Here is an 18,218-nt window from a genome sequence, read left to right as displayed (position 1 = left end):
GAGGAAGCCTCAATAAACATTAAAAAATCAATAGTATGTGGCAGAGGCAGGTAAAGGCTGAAATAGAGCGTGGATACAAGTGTTCTTAAAAGGTAATATTAGGTACCCAGTGTTTAATCAACGTAATGATACATTGCTATTGTTTTCTCATAGTGGTGGATAGGAAATTATGAGGAGATGGTTTCTGGATCTCAGCACGAAGAGATGGTGCCTGGCCATAAGGAACCTTCATGTGCACTGATTGGACAATAAATACACAAGCAGGTATTCTCTACCCATTATTCTAAATCATTGATAAATCACTATACTGCATATGGACTTATGCATTTTGTAATGCACTGATTTTAGTTCATTTTTTGTATAGACAGGAGCCCCATGAAAATATTTTCCTGGGGCCTGACTTAAGGTGGTCCCGGAGGAGCACTGCTGTATGGCCAGTGACACAATGAATTTCAGAAGTATTAGAATATGAAAAAAACTTGATCACAAAATAGATGAAATGCAATAATTCAGTGGCTTAGAAAAGACAGCAACTTTTTTCTCACTTGGGGTAGTCTTCATTCCGGGCTGGAAGGGGGCTCTGCTCCACATGGTGGTTCAGGGATCCAGGTACCTTTCATTTCCCTCTCTCAGCCCCTAGGGCATTCTTCTCACTTGCATGGTCAAAGCTGGGTCTCAGGCAAGTTCATGTTCTGGGTTAAGGGAAGGGGAAAGAGTGTCAGTGAGACAGTGCAAACTTAATCACGTGGTCACACCTAGCTGCAAGGGAAGCCAGGAAATGCTGTCCCCAGCTGGGCAGCTATGGGCCCAACTACAAATGTGTTACTATGGAAGAAAGGGAGGAAGAATCTTGGTGAAACTCTAATAGTCTCCATTTTAAGAACCCATTTAAAAAAATTTTTGTTTAAATTTATTTTTGAGAGAGAAAGAGAGAGAACGTGAGCAGGGGAGGGGCAGAGAGGGAGGGAGACACAGAATCTGAAGCACGCACAGAGCCCAACGCAGGTCTTGAACCCACAAGCTGTGAGATCATAACCTGAGCCGAAGTTGGAGGCTTAACCGACTGAGCCACCCAGGTGCCCTAAGAACCCATTTGAATGAACCATGTCAGTTGCTACTTTGTCCTAGAGACATGTAAGAAAGCTTTTGTTTGTAACCTGGAAGTTGATTCAGACAACTGTAGCACAAGCTTTGTACTGCCATTCAGCAACATCGTCTTTACACTGTTATCTCTCAATTTGATGTATTTACCAACAATGAGCTTCTTTTTAGTATAAAGACTGCTACCTATCTGTTGCCTTTTGCCATCCCAAATCCTTTCACCTGTCCTCTGGTAGTTGTACCCTGATTCTCCTATTGGGAACCCCCACGTTTCCGTCTTGGATGTCCTGCACACAGAGCTGACTCCACCCCTAGATCCAGAGGGGGTCATGTGATTACAGCCTGACCAATTAGGTCATCACATTCCCCAGCTATTGTGTACTGCTTGGCGATGGACCCACGACCAAATCAGAGCAATGAAGTACAATGGGACTTTTGCTGGGAATACAGAAAGAAAACTACTTGGCATTTTTTTCCTCCACAAATCTCAAACTAGGAACATACAGGACTGAAGCACTGGTGGCCATCTTGCCCACATGAGAAGAGAATATTCAGAAGAGCAAAGTCAGGAGGTAAAGATAAAACCAAGTCCCAGTAAGATTGTTTGAGTCCCTGGGTCAGATTACGCTTAAGCCAGTACTATGCCTAAGTCCCTGGTCTTCTCAGTTACAAGAGATGACCTCCACCCCCCCCCCCCCGTTTGAGTCATTTTGAGTTGAATATTCTGTCACTTAGTGCAACCAAAAGAGTCCTGATACAAGGACCATGAAGATTTGGTCTTTTGTATGTAGAGTGAAAATTCTCTTGGGCTGTATGCAGCCTACTTCTTCCCTGAATCTCTGGAGCCGGCTTCCAGCCAGTGGTTCTCAGTCAGGAATGGTTTTGTCCCCAGGAATATTGGGCAATGTCCAGAGGTGGGTTTGATTGTCAAAGTGAGGGGGAAGGGGAAGGAAGGGATGCTACCGGCTTCTTGTGGATGGAGGGTACATCCTAAACATCCTACAGTGCACAGGGCAGCCCCCACAACAAAGAAGCATCCAGCCCCAAATGTCATCAGTGCTCAAGTCGAGAAGCCCCGCTAACCCCATGCAGAGTTCAGACACTCTGAAGGGACTCCCCAGTCCAAACATACTCGGGAAAGTGAGCTCCCAGAAAGAGCTGTGTTCTCACCAGGGAAGGCCTCACCCTGAGACCCTCCAGGGCTCGTTAGCTCCAGGCGAAGTGACAGCAACTTGTTCATGATTAAGCTCTTTGGGAAACTGATCCAAAGAGGGCAGCCATTGCCTGGTGGGGGTTAAGACTGCTTCTTGGCACCCAGGAGAGAGAAATGGGTGGCCTGTGACAGATTTTATTTAAGGCCCAGCATCTTTTAAAGAGTGTTAGGAGCCCTCTCTCCAACAGACTGAAAAATGAGACTTGTTTAGGTCTGAAATACCGCTGTTATCCTTAGCCTGCAGGGTAAATGCTTTTTTACTGAAATATAGAGAACCGGGGATCTCTCCTCTCTGAATCCTCTGTGCTGGGGAAGGGGGGCTTTTCCAGAAGCCCTGATTGTGGAATGCCTTTGCTTCCAGGCTCACATCCCCACTTGCATTGCAGCCCACGCCTCTGCTCAGCGGGGTCCTTTCTAAGAGCTTCCTAGTGGGCGTCTGATCAGCAGACCAATGCTCTGAAGACCCCCGGACTCTTCACAGACCCCCAGCTGCTGCCTGGTCCAGGTGTCTCTCTCCAGGGCTCACCCTTCTTTACAAGCCTGCCTCCTATAAAGGGACAGAGCCACCCACCCTTGCTGCAAGGACAGTGAGAGAGGGGGGCTCAGAGACAACTTTATTCCCCCCCCCCCCCCCCGCCAAGAGTAACAAATAAGACCCTTCAAGCACTGATCACATCACGGCTCCAACAACCCTGGGAATTTAGATATTGTTTTAGAGGAACTTTCCCCCCAGATGTTCAGCCTGGCTTTGCCCAGACCCCTCCCCCACTTAGTTGACTGCACAAAGCTTTCGAAAAACAGCTTTTGTTTCCAGGCGGAGCTGTATCCTCCCAGGAACCTTTCCTCCAGCACGCAGCCTGCAGACCTCATGCCTTGCCTCCCCCTCCAGGGTGAAGTCAGGCCAACACAGGGTGAAGAATTCGGAGGGTGTGGGTGTTTGGCTGGGGACAAGGAGTCCCTTCTTTTTTTTTTTTTCTTGGTGTCACTTCCAGACAGATAAGAAGGGGGAAAAAAGCAGTAAACATTCTTCACTTATGGACAAAAGTGGAGATGGAATTTTCTCCAGGACCCTCTCTGTGGGTCAGGGCTCTGCGGTTGGGGGTGGAGGGTAGGGAACGGAAGACCCAACTTCCCTCGAGAGAGTTTGAGTTCAGTGAAACCAATCCCTCGAATGTTGGTGTAATCAAAATGTCATTCCATTTTGGCCTCTCCCTGGTCCACGTGAACTGTTCAGCAAAGGAGGCACGTCCCCTCTGTTCAGGCTCAGGTAAGGTCATTCCACAATCCATTTAGAGACTAAAAGCACTTGGCTGGCTCAGTCAGTGGAGAGTGCTTATCTCAGGGTGGTGACACCTTATCTTGTGAGTTCCAGCCCCACGTAGGGTGTAGAGGTTACTTAGAAAATAAAATCTTAAAACAAAAAAACTCATCTCGTCATAGATATGACACTTGCCTCCCTTCAGAGAAAAACATCTTCCTCCTCCTGCTCTAAGGTCTGTAGTCTGGACTGCTGGCCTTCAGGGACTGGTCTGTGGCAGAATTTTGTCTGTTTTCTCACCTGACTGCCTCTCCTTCCTTGCTAATGGCGTCCAAGGTCTAAGTGGGAGGGATTGTTGGGGGAAGAAGTGAGAACAGAGGAAAAGGGCAATTCTTATCTGACCGCAGAGTTGCCAGCCCTGTGGGCCCAGCAGATGGTAAAAGCTGTTGGCTGGGGCATCTCCCAGATTCTTCAGGGGTTCCCATCTCTGAGGCTCTCTCCTGAGGGTCCCAATCTGCATCTCCCTTACAGGTAAACCACTTGTGACTCGTCTTCAGCCCCCTGGGGAGTCCAGCATCCCCCTCCAACTTCTCCCTGCTGAGATCCCTTTGCCCCTTTAGGAGGTGCTATGGGGCTTAAAATGGCCCCATGCTGGACCTCTTCCCCCACAGCCTGCATCTGGTCCCTGGAAAGCACTCACAGGGCCCCTGCCCCAATCCCAGTACAATGCATCCTGTTGGTACAGACCCGTGGCGGCCCACAGCTCTGAATGGCTTCGTGGGAGCCCCCATCATGAGGCTTGAGGTGAAGGTAGTAGGGCCCCCACCTTGTTGAGGGTGAAACTCACAGGATAGCTTTACTCTTTGGGAAGGTTTCTATTTCCAAACCCTGCTGTTCTCTATACTCTGGCCCTTTTCATATCCTTGATAGGCTGAGGGGCCCGAGTGCTGTGCAGCTGGGTCTCCATTGTTTCCTTTGTAAATACTGCATAAGGCATGTGTCTCCTGCTCCGTCTGCTATCTGACATTGCAGTAGCCAGGCTCTGAGATGGCCCCCAGTTGTCCTCACCTCCTGATTTTCTCACCTTGTGTGGGCTCTCCCTCCCGAACAGGGCTGACCCTTGTAACCATTTGCTATGACAAACACGATGGTATGTGGCTTCCGAGGCTAGGTCGTTGTGTGGGCTTAATTGTGTATTCTATGAGGATACGTTGAAGCCTTAACCCCCCAGTACCTGTGAATGTGACCTTAGTTGGGAAGAGTCTTTACAGGTATAATCAAGGGCATAATGGATTAGGACAGGCCCTAAATCCAATGACTTATAGGAAGAGAGACACAGAGCAGACGGACACAGGGAAGAGGCCATGTGAGGACAGAGGAAGAATTTGGAGTTATGCCAAGGCTACAAGCCAAGGAACACCTGGGGCCACCATAAACTACAAGAGACAAGAAAGGATTCTCCCCTAGATCCTTTGGTGGGAGGACTAGAACTAGGATCCAGACTCCCCACTTCTGGTCTTGGATTGTGTTTCCTGCCAACACCCTGACCTCAACTTCTGGCTTCCGGAATCGTGAGAGAGTGGATATCTGTTGTGCTAAGCCACCCTGTTTGTGTTACTTTGTTACAACAGCCCTAAGAACCTAATACGGTCATAAAAGACATTGTGATTTCTTCCTTGATCTCTCTTGAATCACTCATCCCAAGGGAAGCCGGTTGCCAGGTCACGAGGTTACTCAAGCAGACCTGTGGAGAGGTCCACAGGGCAAGGAACCAAGGCCTCCTGTCCACAGCCGGCACCAACTTGCCGCCATGCAAGTGAGAGGCCTTAGAACCAGGTCCTACAGCCTCAGCCAGGCCTTCAGACGACTGCAACCTAGCTGACATTTGCTGACATTTGCTACTTCTCAAGAAACATGGAGCCGGAACATTAAGCCATTCCCTAGTCCCTGGCTCACAGAAACTGTGAGGTGTTAAGCGTTTATTATCATATGAGCTGCGGATCATTGAAGTAATCTGTTATGCAGCCATAGATAACTAACACTGATATCTATATATTGGGGCTTCGGTATAACCTCAAACAGGAAGAGGTGCTCTGTGGAATCCTCATACATCACTTGGAACCGTCAGGGGCCCCAGTGCCATTCTCTTCAGGGACATTTCCAGCAACGGGCTCCCAGGCCATCTGTGGTTAGGCGTCCCAATTACTCATTTACCAGTGAGCACCTTCCATGCGCTAGGCACTGTGTTAGGGGCTGGGGCTATAGGTGTGAACAGTCTGTTCACGGCCAGCTGCCATGATGGCCGTACCTCTGCTGGTAGACAGGTATGGGCAAGAAAGACTGCACTCATCTGCAGAGCCAGGGGGAAGAGGGGACATGGAGGCCTTAAGAGGGGAAGCCTTCAGCAGTAAGATCCTTCGAAGACAGGAAGAGCACTAAGTTCCAGGGGCCACAGAGTGGTGGGAGGTAGAGCTGGAGCTGGCATCTCGACTCCCCACTTGGGGTCTTGGAGTTGTGTTTCTTAAACAGCACGGAGGCTGGTTCGTGGCACCAGGGTCTCTGCAGATCCTCGGAGGCAGAGACTCAAATCCTGCCGGGGACACTGTTCTTTGGATAATGGTGTCTCTGTGGAAAGATGGGAGCCCAAAGTCCCAGGATCTTGTTTCTGCTCTGCCAACTTGGCTAAGTCCCTCCCTTTGGGGATCCTTTGAAGCATGACACATCAGCCACTCCCTCTGAAAAGCCTAAGGGTGAGAAGGCTGGCCCTTCCCAGTCCTAGCCCTCCTTACTGCTATTTTCTAGAGAGATTTAGTCAGTTTTTGCCACCTACAGAAACCTTCCAGGCTGGTCCCTCCCAAGGTCAACTTGCATACCTTGCAGATAAGGATAACCACCATTTCCGTAGCATCTACTCAACAGCAAGTGATTCCTCTCATCTTCACAGCACCCTCTAAGGCAAGGACTTATGACCCACAGTTGGCAGTTGGGGACAATGTCCCACTTGCCTCTCACTGCCCCGGAGTGTGACTAAGAGGCATTCAGTCTGAGGATTAAAGCCAGGACCCTAGGAACTGGGACTTTTTCCAGCCTCGAGGGATTACCGTGGTGGGTAGACACGGGGCAGTGAGGTTGCACAGAGTGGTGGTTAAAGAGAAGGAGTCTAGGGGAGCCTGGGTGGCTCAGTCAGTTGGGCGTCTGACTTTGGCTCAGGTCATGATCTCACGGTCTGTGGGTTCGAGCCCCGCGTCGGGCTCTTTGCTGACAGCTTGGAGCCTGGAGCCTGCTTCAGATGCTGTGTCTCCCTCTCTCTCTGCCCCTCCCCTGCTCAGAGTCTGTCTCTCCCTGTCTCTCAATAATAGATAAACGTTAAAAAAAATAAATTAAAAAAAAGAGAGAAAGAGTCTAAGGCCAGACTGCCCAGTTTGCAGCCTAGCTTCCTCTTATGCTCCTAGCTGCTGATTCCCCATCTGAAAGACAGGGATAAGAGCTCGTACCTCCTTGGGTTGTTAGGACGGTTAGATGAGATAACGTGTGAATTCCATGGCAAGAGTAAGCAGCCCACGACGTTTTTCTTCCTTTGATATTATTATTGACGTGACTGTCCCCCCCCCCCCCCGGCCCCCATGGCCACGAGACTCTTCTAGCAGGGAGATATTTGAAAAGGGACGAATTTAAGTGAAACGAATATAAAGCTGGAGGCTGATGGAAATTTGTGGCTGGAAGGCCGTTTTCTGCTTTTTGGAGGGATTCTTTTCCAGCTCCAAGACAGCTCCCTGTGTAAGGTGATGAGTGTGATTAACTGCGATCGTCTCCTCTCCACATAAGGAGGAAAGCTGGACGTCACCTGTGGCTTCCATCCAGGTGAGTGCAGTTACCCATCATGTCCACAGGATGTCGCTAACAATCACACTTCGACTACCTGCAGCCACACCAAGCTGTTCAGGGCTGGGAACTCAACAGCAGACTCCCGTTCAGGGAAAAGACGTTACGAGGGGCTGAGTGATCTTCGGCAACACCCTTTGAACCCTTCTTGACACCGCAACACACTGTGAGTAGAAGGGTGTGTGGTGGCCAGGAGTGACTTGGCCCAGGTGACCCGGGGGTGAGGTACAGAGCTAGTAGATTACCAGGGCCTCCCGCCTCCCAGCTAGGTGTGCCGACCCCACACCTGTCCTGTGTGTGCAAGAGGCTCGGTGGGAACAGGAGCCTGGTTTCTGGGTCTCGAGGGACGGCCACCTTAGGGAATGTGATTTGAAGATGGGGGTTCAGGGTGACATGGAAGGGCCTGTGCTCCTCTCCCTTGAGTCCTAGGCCAGCTCTCAGGGCCTTCCAGGCTGCCTTCTGATTTCTGCTATTTTAATGGCAGGAACAATGGAATTAGCAATTCATCCTTAAGGCAGGTGCTCACAGAGCCAGCCCCTCAGGACAATGCTGGCTCAGAGCAGAGGGGTCTTTAAGGCTCTTGGCAGGGGTGGGGATGGTGTCGGCCAACACAAATTTCTCCCTCCAGAATCATTTTTAGGAGCTCTGACTGGAAGTGAAGCACCAGAGATGCAAGGAGTTATAGCCCCGGGGCGCCTGGGTGGTTCAGTCGGCTAAGCTAAGCTTCCGACTTCAGCTCAGGTGGTGATCTCGCGACTCGGGAGTTCCAACCCCACATCGGGCTCTGTGCTGACAGCTCGGAGCCTGGAGCCTGCTTCATTATGTCTCCCTCTCTCTCTCTGCCCCTCCCCTGCTCGCTCTCTGTCTCTCTGTCTCTCTCTCTCAAAAATAATTAAACATTACAGACATTAAAAACAAAAAGGTCACAGCCCACTTGCACAAAGGGAAGGCTGCTCTGAGGGGTGAGGGCGAGAGCATTGTCTGTGGAGGGTCCGTTGCATGTACAGTAGTCGTAGTCATAGTAGTAGATGCTCAGGAAGCTCCATTCCCATCCTTCCTCGTTTCCTCCTAGCCTTCTGGAAGGGGCCATCCTAGCCCCATCCTGAGGCACTGCTCTTTCTTTTCTGATGATCGCAAGCTCTGTGATTTCCTTCCCCTCTCTCTTCATTTTGCCAGAATTCTCTCTCTGCCTCTGGAGCTATTTGCCCTGGGGCTCCAATCTGCAGGACCCAGAAGGCATTGCCTCTGAGCTCCTTGGCCTCAGGGAAGTTGGCTCAGCCTGGGAAGCAAACATGTAATAGAAAGTAGAGCATTTTCTCCTCCGTGCAGGGTCAGCAGGAGAGAGGGAAGACGGCCTCGACCACCGTGCATTTGGACTGAGGCATCGCATCATCGGGGCGGTCGAGGGGTGCAGCCTTCACACCTCCCCTTGGTCTACCTGGAGCAGGTAGGGCCAACCCCACTTTTACTGAGATGTGGAAATGATGGGAAGGAAGGGAAGACCCAGGACTAGGAAGTGTGGTGTTTTGTTTTTTGTTTTTTCAGAACTGTTGGAGGTAGGGACAGGGACAGGGAGAAGTACAATCGGCCCGGGATTGGTTTATTTTCACTGCTTTTAAAAATCATGTGAATAATACATGTTCATTGAAAAAAAAAAATAGCACAGATAAGCCAAGAGAAGACAAATCATCTGTTAACATCTTGGCAAATAGCCCGTTTCTATGCTTAGATCACAGAGAATACTTTTGTTTCATCAATAAAATGTTTTCTTGCTGTACGTTGCTTTAAAACCTGCCATCTTGGGCTCCTGGCTGGCTCAGTCTGTGGAACGTGCGACTCTTGACTTCGGCTCAGGTCATGATCTCACTTTGTGAGATTGAGCTCTGCATTGGGCTCTGCACTGACGGCACGGAGCTTGCTTAGGATTCTCTCTTCCTCTCTCTCTCTGCCCCTCCCCTGTGCTCGCTCGCTCGCTCTCTCAAAATAAATAAATAAACTTTTAAAATAAATAAATAAAACCTGCTTTCTTGTCTTTTTTAACAGAAAAATATACTAGGACATCTTTTCAGGCCAGCAGATAAGTATATTTAATTTGCATGGATGTTATGGGCTCTGCGGTATTAAACTAGTGGTTGGGACTTGCCCCTGTCATTCTGTCTTTTGTCAGCAGCGAAAATGACCTGGGTGCCTGCACCGGGCTTGGGACTGGACATTGGTCCTTGGGTGGCTGGGGAAGGTTAAAGTCTAGCAAGGCACAGAGCTGTTGCAGAATAAGGACATGCCTTCCCAACAGAACCCTGATGATCTTGACCCCTTTGGCCCCTGACACAGGAGAATACCAGCGGATGAGGCGGGGACGAACAGAGGGCAAGGCCACATGGAGAGAGAGGTACAAGTGCGGTATGTGGGAGCCAAGGTTGCACAGTGGCTAAGCCCATAGTCTCTGGAGTCTGACAAGGACCTGGCTACCAATCCTGGCTCTGGTACAACCAGCTGTGTGATCTGGATCAAGTTACTTAACCTCTCTGAGCCTCCATTTTTGCACCTGTAAATCATAGCGGCACATATCTTATCAAGTATGTGAAAATGAAGTCAGATGATACATGTAAAGCACTTGGCAAATTGCACTGCATGCACCCAATTGATGGTAGCCAGAGTTATTTTGATCATTATTAGGTAAGTGGGCCTGGAGAGCTGGGGGACAGCTGCACATAGAAGATGAATGTGTATTTCCCCAAGTCCACAGCTATGGCTGAGTTTTTTTGTGTAGGGCCAGGTGTGGGTGTGGGTAGTTGGGATCTAGAGAGGAAGTAATGGGGCCGGGGGTTGGAGAGTGAGGGCTTATAATCATAGCTCCTCTGAAATCAGGTAAAGGCTCTGGTCACCCTTCCACTTAAGGAATATGTTGGATTTGTCCATATCACACCTCCCTCCCTGATACTGTGCTTGTAAAGGTCCCCGGGGTGGGGGTGGGGGTGCAGGGCATGGTTCTCAACCTGGATAATAAGAACAGAGGTCGCGATGTCTGCACCTGTGTTTGTGCAGGTGAGGGAGAGAGGGTTGTATTCAGCAGGAGGACCCTGGCGAAGGGACTAGGTGGAGAGGGCGTGGTGATTGGAGGATCACTGCCTGGCTGCCAGACCACCTCTCCAGTGAGCAGAAGGGGGTGGGCACTGTGACCTTGAGCAACTAGGGACCTGATGGTCAACTGGATCCACCCTCCCGGGGAGCAGGTGCCCCGCTGGCCTTGCCTGCACACCGGCAGCCTGGGCCCTGGACCAGCACCCCCCACCCAACCCCCGTCCCTTTCCCGTGTGGCTACTAATGAGGAGCAGGTTCTCCAAGGGCAGAGGGCTGTGCTCTCAGCAGTTGGGTTGGTGGTAGATGATCAAGAGTGAGAGTGTGTCTGCCTGTGTTCTTTTAACTTCTCCAGAAAGGTCACCAAGGGGTCTCCATTACAAGCGGTCTTGAGCCCAGTATGATTTTCTCCTACAATTGAATCTACTCCCTGGATGGCCTCCAGTGTTCAAGCTGATGACAATCGCCTGTCTTTGCAATTGATTTCCTGGAAGCGGCTGGCCAGCCAGCAGCCACATGATGGATATGTGCTGGGGGACTGGTGCGGCCGAGCGGGGCATAGGAGCTGTAAGCGACCCCCCACACACACATCATGGCAGGGTCTGTCAAATGTAGGACGCCTGCACTTCTGCCCACTCACTCCGCCTTGAGGTAGCAACGCCCAGAGAACTATTCACACATGTGCACCGAGAGGCATGGGCAAGGATGCTGGCTACAGAATTGTTTGCGTGGAAAAAAATTGGAGCCGCCCTTATCTGTTCATGCGGGATGGGAGGAGCTGCCACATTCTGAATGTGAAGGGCATCCCTTGGGATTGTGCAGAGGCACTATTTACCATAAAATCCTTTTGACTCCTGCTTCCCAGAGTTGGGCGGGCAACGGGGACCCTGAGTGAGGGTGTGAGTGGAAAGGGTAGGATTGAATCGGCTGTGTTACATCCATTCAGACAATATGACGCAGACGCTTTTAAAAAACAACCAACAAGGATGCCCCGTGTATGTTGACATGAGAAGATGTCCAGGATATACTGTTATGGGGAGAAAATTGCAGAGCGATATGGTCAATAGGAGAGTATTTGCGTAAAAGCAAGGAAAAACAAAGATCCTGGCACCCTGCACATGCGTGCATGGATGTACCTGCGCGTGTGTGTAAATGCTTAGTAAAAGCCTGTGATGACACACAGCAAACTGCTAATACAGGTCACTGCCAGGGAAAGCAGTGATAATTGATGAGAGATGGGAATAAAAGGAACTTTTCACTTTTTTCTTTCTTTACCTCTGTGTTCCCCCTTTTTTTTTTTTTTTTTTTATGGAAAGCAAAAAGGGTAGTGTAAAAAAAAGTGCCCTCCCTTTCCGTGTGCTGCTTGCCTAACTCACTCATACACCACAGCCTCCACCAAATTCCTGTTCCTTACCATCCTCTTTGGGACAGTGAGTCCCTCCAAGGTCCCTCAGCTTTTCCTCTCAAAGGGGAAATCCTGGGCAGGAGACCTGGGCACTGCCTGGACTCCCATCAAAAGGCCCCCGGGACACTGGAGGGGACGGACAGGAGCCCGACATCTGTCCTGGACCTCTGACCCAAGTCCAGTGGGGATCATGTTTTCCAGGAGACACTGCAGACACAGCCCGTGGGGATGTGAAGGCCCTTCTCTGCAGATGTGCAGCAGGGGAAACACGTGGGAAGGACCCCAACAAGGCTGAGGGGGCTCGGAGGGTAGAGCTGTGTCAAATAAAGCCCCTTTTTCTGGGGGGAGGGGGGCGCGAGTGTCAAGCCAGGCCCTGTATGCCCACCTGGCCTACTTGTAGGCCCAGCCCCCAAGCCCAGAAGGCTTTGCTTCCTCCCTCCTGTTCTTGAAGGAAGCACAGGGAATGAGGGCAGGACACATGGATCACGCACCTCTTCTGTGCCAGGAGCCTACCTAGGTTCTCAACACTTAGCTCATTCACACCTTTTCACCAAGCCACCCGTAGATGAGGCCCACAGACACAGGGGTGGGTGTTGCTTGGCCACACGGCCACACAGCAAACACGGGGTTAAGATCTGCATCCAGGTCCCTCTGGTCCCACCACACCTCGGTGCAGCCTCACAGCTCAGCAGGCTTCAAGGAGGGTGTGCTTGGCACTCACTCCTGGAGAGCAGAGAAAACAGTGATGGAGGGAGCCAGGGGTAAGGACCTAGGCTGGGCAAGGAGCCCAAGGGGGAAACCGGCCTCCAGGGTCTCCTGAGGGCTCCTGGAACCTCTCTACCCAGCTCAAGGGGGTTGCTTCCAGGGATCCTCCTGGCTTGTGCTGGATTCACTTACCTAGCTGAGACCCTGCTCCATCGGAGGTGGGGCAGGCCGGGCTTTGCCCGCCTCATGGATTTACCAGTCTTTCCTCTGGCATCCCCTTTCCTGGACACATGGGCAGGACCCCTTCTTCTAAACTCTCACCCCTTCCCGCCAAAACCTTTTAGCCAAGATTGGGTTTTTCCATGAGAGCAAATCAGCAAAATCTGATGGCTAGTATGGCTCAGATCCCAGCTCTGCCATCACTAGCCATGCGACCTAAGGGTGCCTCTGAACATCTCCACACGTCAGTGTCTTCCTCTGTGAAATGGGGATGGTGGTAGCGGCGAGGGTTTTCGCCAGCATCACCACAAGCCAGTACTCAGAACAACTCCTGGCTGCCGGTTCATGCTCTGTATGTCTTCACTTTTACTGTCTCTCTTCCTCCGTGGGCCTCGTGAAGGGTAGGTCATCCCGTAGACCCAAGCCTGGGCGGAAATCCGAGTGGGCTGGATGGAAACTAGCCCATGGGCCTAATGAACTGCCATATGGTGCTTTTCTCAGAGCCGTATAAGGGAAGAACAAGTTCATATGCCAGGTGGGGAGATGATGGAGGCCAAGAAGGGAAATAACAGAGACACGTTTTAAAACGCTCCGTTTCTTGCTCCCTATCTTTCTCCAAAGCTGTGACCTCCCATAACTCCCTGTCAGGTTTGTGGGACTCCACCCGGGGAGGGCAGAGAGGTGGGGTCTTTTCTATAGGCAGCCGTAGGAAGAGGAATTCCCCCCAGCATCTTGTGGAAAAGCCCCACTGGGAGGGGGTGGGGCAGCTGGGGGAGGGGGAGGCAGTGGACAATAGCCAGCCTGTCCTCAGGGAGATGCAAAGGGCCTGGTGCACTCAGTAGCTCAACCACCAGCAGCAGGTCCTGCAAGGATGCCTGATAGCAACTGTGGGCAAAGCCAACGTGAACATCTCTAGCAGCTAGCTTTCTTTCTCCCTGCAAGAGGCCCTTAAAGAAATGACGCGTTTCCTAGTAAAAATAATAATGATAACAACAACAACAACAACAACAACACTCAGAACCCTCACAGCTGGCCCTAATCCCTTTTCTGGAACATTTGTATTGATTTGCCTTCCCCACCAGGCTGCCCCTGAGGATGAGACTCTCTGTCCTGCTCACCACCGTGTCCTGATGCGCTGTGCCTGAACAAACGATTGATAAGTATTTGTGGACAGAATGATGGAAGGAGGGATCTGGAAACCTGGGAGCCCTCCCTGAGGGCTCCCATGTGCGAAAGGGCCTCCCATTATATGCTTTGATGGCACTTGGCTCTTCTCATGACTCTCATCGCATTTTGCAATTACTATGAATCTGTGGAAATACCATGTTGATGCCAGTCTCTCTCTGAAGCCTGCGTCTGTTTTCTCATTGCCTCCCTTGTGCCTGGTACAGGGTCTCGTACAGAGCTGGTGCTCTGCGAAGAGCAGCTGTAGGAGTGAATGAATGAATGAAGACAAGGCAAAGGCCCTCGGAGGCTTTCCATGGTCACCACGGGCTCAGGTGACTCTGGCTCTTTTAGAGCAATGAGAAGCAATGGAATGGGAGTGCTTTGTGGCATGGCTTCTGGGGTTCAAACCCAGTCGGTTGTCACTAGCTGTGTGACCTTGGATTGGTTACTTAACCTCTCTGTGTGTGGCCTTGCTCATTTGCACAGTGGGAATAGTAATAGCACTCACTTCATAGGCTTTATGAGGATTAAATGAGTCATATATGGAGAGTGCTTACAGGGATGCCTGCCATATGTTAAGCACTACCAAAGGTTATGTCTTATTGTTACCAGAGTGCCTAGCAATGGGGTCCCTCTTGCTTGAACCCTGGACTCTGTCCAAGGATCAGCTTCTGGAGAGTTCTCGCTAGTATACTTGGGTAAGCACTAGACCCAAGGAAGTAGCCCAGGGTTTCCATTTGGATTGACTCTCCCAGGATTTGTCATCCCACCTGCCGGAGGCCTCAGTGACGGTCACATGCAGTGTACATTCAGGGGTCTGGCTCCCACCTGGCCTGGCTCCCACCCCTCTGCTCCCCACCGCAAGGAGCTGGCACTTCTGGCCTTCCCTCACCACCCGCCTGGCATGGAGCTGACTCACCGCCAGGAGGGGTGGTGATTAGCATGCAGGGCAGGTACTGGGAGGAAAGCTGTCTCCATGCAACAGCTCTTGATGTGTTTCTCTGATTAATGTGGCAGAGAGAACATTGCAGCTTTTTCCTGAATGGTCGCCACGTGGAGCCGGAGTCATTAGCATCACGTCTCCCGCTTGCCATGACCTGCTGACCACCCTAAGTAGATAAAAATGAAAATGGCCAAGACAGCTGCAAGGCTCAGAAACAAACTGCCTGGTGGCTCTGCAGAGTCTTTTATGTGGAAGCTTTCCGGAACAGCCCCGCCTTCCCCATCCTCTCAAACCCCTGTAAAGCCGTCCTGAAAGTTTCTGCTTCTCTAACTGCTGGTCCCCGGTGAGGGCAGAACCCCTTTCTCGGGAACAGAGCCCAAGTGTGAGCGGCCCCCACCACAGGTGTGCGCTCCAGGTGAAAGAAGATGGGAGGAGGGAAAGGGCTTCTAGGCAGAGGGGCCAGACTGGGCAAAGGATGGGAGAGAGCGGGAGCCCTGAGGCGTCTGTGCAGGGGCAGAGGAGGTGGGCGGGGTGGAGACTGGGGACCCAGACTTTATCCTGAGGGCAACGGAGAGTTAGCTGGGGTGGAGGGAGGGTATCTTGCACAGTGTGCAACGGGGCATTGTAAAAGTCCCTCCATCCCAGCGTGATGGATGTTGGGGGCCCAGCGTGGAAACGGGAGAACGGTTAGGAGGCCGTTGCCAGGATCCAGGCAGGTGATGACTCTGCCTCGAATTAACACGGCACCTTCCTCAGTGCTCTTCCCCCAGTCTGGGAGTTGGAGCATCGATCCGCAGTTTCTGGAGGACAAAATCTGAGACAACCGACGGCCACCTGACAGCCTCCCAAGGATGGGAGTGATGGTAGGAGGTTTGTCTTTGCTTTTGCCTCGGCTCTGTGGGGTGGGAGTCGGATTGCCATAGCATTCTGAGTCACCGGTTTTGGCTTTTTTTTTTGTTTTCTAAGCGGCCCCTCTCCTTCTCCGGGCCTCAGTTTCCCCAGCCAGGCCGTGGGGGTGGGGCAAGGAGCCGGAGACTGGCTCCCGGGCTCCCTGGGAAGAACCGTGCTCAGCAAGCGGGAGCCCATGCCAGCTCCACACCCCATCACTGCACCTCTGCCGCCGCCCCCTCCACCGTCAGCCAGCCCCACGGCAGCCGCTTGCCAGAAAGCAGGCCCGTGCACTCAGCCCAGGCTAGAAGGGAATGAGCAATGGCCCTAATTGCGGAGCCGGCAGGAGAGGCCGGGAGGAGGCAGCGGAGAGAGAGAAATCATCTTGCGCTGCGCCAATTACTGATCAGCTGGGACATAATTGTGGGGCTGCCATCCCGGCTGCTGGAGGTACCAGGCCTCCCTCTCGTTAATCAACGATAATCCAGAATTACGACCCTTAATGACTTGCAAAGACACTTATGCACACACGCACACATGCTCTCACACGGACACAAGTAATTGATAATCAACCATGTAATTTGAGGCAATAATTCTGTCCGGGCCAGATGACAGGCTCCACCCTGCCAGCAGAACAGAACCCAAATCACAGCCCCACCGCTGCGATGGGGGGCAGCCTCCCTGGGGAAGGGAGGCTCCTTCCTGTCTCTAGAGTGGGTGCCGAGGGGGCCTCCAGTTGTCTCTAGGCCGTAGGAGTACAGGGAGGTTTTGTTTGTTTGTTTGTTTCCCACTTTTACTTGTCTGTATTTTCTAACTTTTGCACATCATTATTTGTAACATTTGCAAACCTCATTGCCGCCGTCATCCCTCACTCGTGGCCCTAAACCAACGGTCTCAAACTTCAGTCCACGTTCACGTCACCTAGAGAGATGGTTAAAAATGTGGACTTCTGGGCTCCACCCCAGGAGATTTAGACCAAAACATGGTGTGGGACCCAGGAATTGCATATTTAATAAGTGCCCCAAGTGATTTGGGTACGACGATCCACACACCATACTTAGAGAACTAACACTCTAAACCAGTGACTCTTGATCCTGGCTCCACGTGGAAATCACCCCCAGAGCTTTCAGGAAATTCTGATGCCTGGGCTTGACCTAAGTGGGCTCAGCCGGCATCTGTCCTCCCAACCTGTCCTGTTCTCTTTACCTTGGGAACCGCTACCAGAGTCCTCTCAAACTTGAACATACATATGGACCACTGGGCGTTTATTGTTAAAAGGCAAAATCTTGGAGTGGGGAGGGGAGCCCTGCGTTCCTAAACACATCCCAGGAGGGGCGCCTGGGTGGCTCAGTCAGTTAAGTGTCCGACTTCAGCTCAGGTCACGATCTCGTGGTCCGTGAGTTCGAGCCCCGCGTCAGGCTCTGTGCTGACAGCTCAGAGCCCGGAGCCTGTTTCCGATTCTGTGTCTCCCTCTCTCTCTGACCCTCCCCCGTTCATGCTCTGTCTCTCTCTGTCTCAAAAATAAATAAACGTTAAAAAAATAAAAAAAATAAATAAATAAACGCATCCCAGGAGATGATGATGGTGCCGGTCCTGGAGAAGTAAGACTCTCTCATCCTTTGCTCTAGGCCCAAGCATGTGAAGTCAGGTGCCAGAAAGTCCTGTTTATGAAGCTCTTCTTCTGGGAAAGGCCATGTGGTCTGCAAAAGTGAATCTGCCCCCAGTTTTGTTTCGGTGGCGGACTGCCTGCAAGTCACATGTTAGGTTCTTATAGATGCCTGAGAACAAGACAGGCTTAGGCTGATCTGCAGACCGTGCGACTCTTGATCTCAGGGTTGTGAGTTCGAGCCCCACGTCGGGCATAGAGCTCACTTTTTAAAAAGGTAGGGGGGGGGCAGCGCGTGGGTGGCTCAGTTGGCCAAGCGTCAGACTTCCGCACAGGTCGTGATGAGTTCAGGCACCCCGTCGAGCTTTCTGCTGTCAGTGCCGAGCCGCTTCGGATCCTCTGTCCTCCCTCTCTCTCTGACCCCCTCCCCCACTCTCTATCTCTCAAAAATAAATATGCATTAAAAAATTGTTTTTAATTAAAAAAAAAAAAAAGACAAGCTTAGGCTAACTTAGGTGCTGGGGCCCTAGGAAGCAGGAAACACTGGTGCCTGCCCTCAAGGAAACAAGATATAATAAATTCTTGCAAACACGAAGGTGTCACTGGGTAGGAGGGCCTGGTAAGACAAAACATGGGCATGTGCTTTGTATCAGGGGTCTAGCAGGCTTCATAAGAGTGTCATGGGTCAGGCCCAGGGGCTGAGAGAAAGGCAGTGAGGAGGCTGGGGACGGTAGTCAGTCCCGCGATGGCCAC

The 18,218-nt window shown here is 51.5% G+C and overlaps 1 long non-coding RNA gene across 9 annotated transcripts in view; it reads left to right on the top strand.

The window, feature by feature from the left end:
- Positions 1-17,888, top strand: part of LOC121032102 (uncharacterized) — a 30,083-nt gene extending 12,195 nt beyond the window's left edge. For 4 of the 9 annotated variants that reach the window (XR_005791073.1, XR_005791078.1, XR_005791075.1 and 1 more), the window contains 5 exons: positions 154-264; positions 7,463-7,620; positions 8,784-8,901; positions 9,498-9,843; positions 10,888-11,806. This is a non-coding gene — a long non-coding RNA (uncharacterized LOC121032102). Of the gene's footprint in view, positions 1-153; positions 265-1,472; positions 1,674-7,316; positions 7,621-8,783; positions 8,902-9,497; positions 9,844-10,887; positions 11,807-13,943; positions 14,361-15,045; positions 15,387-15,727; positions 15,835-15,937; positions 17,239-17,487 lie in introns of those variants that run through there. The other 5 variants (XR_005791081.1, XR_005791079.1, XR_005791076.1 and 2 more) reach the window with 5 other exon arrangements.
- Positions 17,889-18,218: the final 330 nt, after the last annotated feature.

The sequence above is a fragment of the Herpailurus yagouaroundi genome, unplaced genomic scaffold (assembly GCF_014898765.1).
Source record: "Herpailurus yagouaroundi ecotype Mexico unplaced genomic scaffold, PumYag 141, whole genome shotgun sequence".
Taxonomy (NCBI): Eukaryota; Metazoa; Chordata; class Mammalia; order Carnivora; family Felidae; genus Herpailurus; species Herpailurus yagouaroundi.
The sequence above is the reverse complement of the archived record's forward strand: the minus strand, read 5'-3'. Positions and strand labels throughout refer to the sequence as shown.